Source organism: Scyliorhinus torazame, chromosome 20, assembly GCF_047496885.1.
Source record: "Scyliorhinus torazame isolate Kashiwa2021f chromosome 20, sScyTor2.1, whole genome shotgun sequence".
NCBI classification, from domain to species: domain Eukaryota; kingdom Metazoa; phylum Chordata; class Chondrichthyes; order Carcharhiniformes; family Scyliorhinidae; genus Scyliorhinus; species Scyliorhinus torazame.
Window position 1 is genome coordinate 117,759,022 of NC_092726.1, and position 5,190 is coordinate 117,764,211.

The 5,190-nt window shown below is 42.8% G+C and overlaps 1 non-coding gene across 1 annotated transcript; it reads left to right on the plus strand.

Annotated features, from left to right (window-relative positions):
• Positions 1–4,648: 4,648 nt before the first annotated feature.
• On the plus strand, positions 4,649–4,721 carry trnam-cau (transfer RNA methionine (anticodon CAU)). Its single transcript has one exon. It is a non-coding gene; the product is annotated as a tRNA-Met (tRNA).
• The last annotated feature ends 469 nt before the right edge of the window (positions 4,722–5,190 follow it).

The window sequence follows — 5,190 nt, forward strand, 5'->3', positions numbered from 1 at the left end:
TGGTTAAAAATAAACGTTTATAAAAGCAACATACTGCGGATGCTGAAAATCAAATTATGTCACAGTCAGAGGGTCTGGCAGGAAGAGTCACATGGTCTCAAAGTGTTGCATTTGTTGGTCTCTCCCAGAATCCTGCCACACCTGCTGACTTTGTCCGGAAATGTCTGTTTTCCCGGTGTTAGAAATGAACATTTGTGTTTTATTTGGTTTTAGTTGACCGTTTTACTTTACATAAGATTATTTTTCTACCTTTGTGTTCTTAATCCCTTTTAGAAACTATGCCATTTAAATTATTCTTAATTTAATACATGACATGGTGCCTTTTCTCACAAAGGTTTCATTTATGTTAGTTACTTATGTGAAACTTAATTTTCCAATCGTATGTCTATTATAGCAAGTCAGTACATCTCCGCCTACCACAACTTGAGACCATCGTTAAAATGTAGTTTTGACTCCAAACTCTAACTTGTTCCAACAAATCACAAACAACATTCATCTTAGCGCCGATTCATGCAGAACACATTCCTAAACTCCTTCCGTCTATATGGATGCATTTATTCCCAGAAGTTAGTCTTTCGATCAGTACCAAATGGGACTAATTCTTCTGCTTGCCACGTGACTTCATCCTCATGAAATAACCATTTGTATATCGTGTTTTTCATGATCAGCAGGTTTTAAACTCTTTGCAGCTAAAGATGTACAATTAAAATTAGTCGCTGTTACAATATGGGAACACAGCAGTCAATTTGGGGAGTGCGATATACCACGGACATCACAGCATTTTAACAAAAAGAGCATGTCACCTGATTGTGTGAATTTGCGACAGGGGTCATTATTGGTCAGGACAAAACGGCAAACCCTCAAGCCTTCTTCCGCATGGTCAATAAAAAACTTTATACTCAGAACAGAGGACATGCTGTTACTCTCTTCAGTAGCTTCAATGAAAGGTCACATCTGAAGGAGCTTCCGCTCAGCATTGTACCGCAGTGTCAGACTTTATTTATCTGTCCAAGTTCTGGGGTGGAACCAGAACCTGAAAACGTCTGACTCGGAGGCCAGATTGCACTTACCTATCACCTAGCTGACAGCTGTGCTTCGGTCTCATTCATTAGTGTATTAGGTGGTAACTTCTAGCCTAATATTAGAGACCAAGATTTACAGTGTAAATCATATCTGCTCCGTGGCCTTGAAAACAATTCGCTGTTGTTGATTATCTGAGAGGTCCCACTTGAAAGATAAGCTGACCGTTCTAATATTCTTTTATTTGTATTGATGTTCTTCCCTCCTTTAGTCGGAATTTTTCTCTCGATAATGTTCAGCGGATTGATGTTTATTTTCCGAGACATTCTTCTCATCCTTTATTAGTAATATCCTTAACATCTGCTTTCCGCTAGGAGCCTGACATTACACCTTTAGTCATGATGAGTAAATAACTGCAGTTCTGCCTCTGCTATCTTTTCCATTTATGTCCCACTCTCCCCAAGTGCTCTGTCTTGCCGCCTCGTGAATACATTCTGTGGGAATGGATTCCACAGGCTCACCACACATTGGGTGAAGAAATGTGTCCTCATCTCTGTCCGAAATAATTTACCCTGAATCCTCAGACTGTGACTCCTGGTTGTGGACACACACATCATTGGTAACATCTTCCCTGCATCTACCCTGTCTAGACATGTTAGAATTTTGTAAGTCTCGATGAGATCCCCCCCCCTCATTTTCCTGAACTTCAGAGAGGACAATCCTAACGTACTGAATCTCTCCGCATATGACAGATCTACCATTATTGGTATCAGTCCATACCTGGGATCAGTCTGATAAACCTTCGTTGCACTACCTCGAGAGCAAGAACATCCTTCCTCAGAAAGGGAGGCCAAAACTGTGCACAATATTCGAGGTGTGGCAGCAACACATCCCGGCATCTGTACTCGAAATTTCTTGCAATGAAGGCCAAAATACCATATTATAATACTAACCATTTTTGTCACAAGTATGAAGTTACTGCGAAAAGCCCCTCGTTGCCACATTACGGCGCCTGTTCGCGTAAGCTGGATGGAATTGAACCCACTGCTGGCCTTGTTCTGCACTAGAAACCAACGGTCGAGACCACTGAGCTCTTCCAGCCCTTAACCTTCTTTACCGCCTGTGCATCTGCATGCTTACCTTCAGCGACTGGTGCGCAAGGACACCCAGGTCCCGCTGCACACTCCCCTCTCCCAAATTACAACAATCAGGTGGCAATCTCCCTTCCTGTTTTTGTTTCCAAAGTGATTAACCTCATACTTATACAAATTATACTGCATCTGCCATTGATTTCCCCACTCACCCAACCTGTCCAGAGCATGCTGTTGGATTCCGGCATCCTCGTCACAGTTCACCCTCCCACCCAACTTGGTATCATCTGCAAGCTTTGAAAAATGTTCATTTACATATTCCAGCAGCCGCTTTGCCGATACTTATTTGAATCTGAACGTTGGTGGAGGGAAATGGAGCCGCGGTGCAGCCTTGTGGGAAACTCCGACGGTGCTCTCTGTTATACACTGGCCGCCAAAAAACACTCTGGAACAATTCGGGAGAGTGGGAATCGAATCAATATCATTCGTCATCTGAAGATGAATAAATACAGATCTCCTTGTTGCACGAGAATGGTGTTGTGCATCCAGTGCACTGAAAATTAAACTTGTTAAACCTGAAGCGACATTTGCCCCTGTAACTTGGGTTTGAAGTGAATACAGAATGCAAACCTGAAGCACGGGTCTGGATGGAAACCTTGTCAGGTGGAGTATTGTATATTTCTGCATATATTGGTTGGTAGAAACCAGATGGTGAGTCCCAGCCGCCCGTGAGAGGACCTGTTGGAGGAACGATTAGCATATTGTTACATTCATAGTTAGACATATAATTCCAGATTGACTCATTTCAAATCTCCCTCTTTGTCGAGGCTGGATTTGAAGCAGGGAACACAGAGCATTACTTTTTGTCTCTGGATGATTGGCCCAGTAATATTTCCACTGACTCGATTTCAAGGAACAGTAACGAAGGGATTTCCGGGCCACTATTGTTCTGTCCATCAGATATGAATCAAAATAACTTGGTGCGAGTTAAGATACAGGGAGCAGTTTTGTTTCTCAGCCCCAATCATAGTGGTCCACAAGACAAAGGTTCATCAGATTCTATAGCCAAAATTCTGTATGGAAAATGTCGCCAGCCTGTCGCCAGACGGTCACTAATCCATACCAAGCTTGACGGAGCAGGACTTTCCCCCACTTTACCTGTCTGTTAGTGTGGCCTTGGAAAGAACTTTCAAGGTGTTTTGATATTCCTTGGTATATGAAGTCTTTGGACCTGAAGCAGAGCTTCTGACTCGGCTGTGGGCCCAGTACTCACTGCACCACCAGCAGAGATCCACTCATATCAGAGTGTTTGTTGTGCTGGGATGCAGAATGTAAAAGATAGAAAATGTTCCATCACTTCTGAAAATGGCGGCTGATTCCATTCAGAGAAGTTGACAGTGGACATCGGCACAGACTGTGCAGGTTTACAACGAATACTGAATGGAATAATATATATAAGCAGTTAAAGAAAATACTGAGCTCAGAGTTTAAAGTGTTTTCATTCAATGTGTTGATCGATTGTTACAAAAATGAAACTAATTTCGTGTCTCCTGGACGGCTGATGAAAATTCCCTATTTTAAGTGCAATGTTTTGAATCTATTCAAAGATGTGCAGGTTAATCGGATTGACCATTCTAAATTTCCCCTTAGTGCCTATGGTTAGGTGCGGTTACGGGAATAGAGGGTCGGATCAGGCCTACGTCGGGTGCTGTTTCGAAGGGTTGGTGCCGATTCGATGGGGCGACTGGTCTCCCTCTGTACTGTACAGTTTTTATGATTCTATGATGTTACTGTTTCTCGAATACCTTGAACGAAATGACTGACCAATAGCATGTTATTTTCTGTCTTACAACCGACTGGGTACAGTTTGGGGAAAGAGACATTGAAGAGAAGATAAAGCAACATTCAAAATTCAGTGTGAGGTGCACAATCCGATTCGAGCCGCACCTTTTATTTACATCTTCCTCTGCATTACTGTCACCAGGGCGAATAACTCACAGATCAATAGGACTCCGCGTGATATGCAGATAACAAGAGGAATGGAAGTGCTTTCATCTTCAGGAGCTGTATTAAAGATTCAGGAAAGTTTTCACAGATATAGCTTTCACCGTGTAATTTTCAATGTTTACATGATTATCATTTTGAGCAATCCTCACAACAAGGCAATTCCAATGTCCAATTATTCCCCGAATATAAAAATAACAATAATATTGAATGATTTCTATCAACGAGATGTACCTTCAGATGTGGATGGAGAAGAAGTTGGAGAGAAAAGCGGATCTGTGGAACATGTTGAAAAAAATAAACAATTATTTGGGTTTGATGTTCGAAATTCAGCTGTTATTCTTAATTTATAAACGTGCTTCATATTCAGCACCAAGAACCAAACACCACTGTCCAGCTCAAGCTCCCACCACTCTGTGCGATGCTTACCGGAACAAACCACACTGGCGTCTTCCTTGTGATCACAGTCAGCTTGAGGCCACAATGATAAAGGACAATCATTTCCAGGATTCATTTCCAGTGCACTTCACAGAGCCTCGTTAGTGCAGTAGGCAGCGCGTCAGTCTCATAATCTGAAGGTCGTGAGTTCGAGCCTCACACGGGGCACTTGTTTTATGACTGAAACATGGCTAAGGGAGGGGCAGGACTGGCAGCTCAATGTTCCGGGGTACAGATGCTACAGAAAGGATAGAACAGGAGGTAAGAGAGGAGGGGGAATGATCGTTTTTGATTAGGGAGAACATCACGGCAGTACTTAGAGGGGATATATCCGAGGGTTCGCCCACTGAGTCTATATGGGTGGAACTGAAAAATAAGAAGGGAGAGATCACCTTGGTAGGACTGTACTACAGGCCCCCAAATAGTCAGCGGGAAATTGAAGAGCAAATATGTAAGGAGATTACAGATAGCTGCAAGAATAATAGGGTGGTAGTAGTAGGGGACTTTAACTTTCCCAACATTGACTGGAACAGCCATAGCATTAGGGGCTTGGATGGAGGGAAATTTGTTGAGTGTATTCAGGAGGAATTTCTCATTCAGAATGTGGATGGACCGACTAGAGAGGGGGCAAAACTTG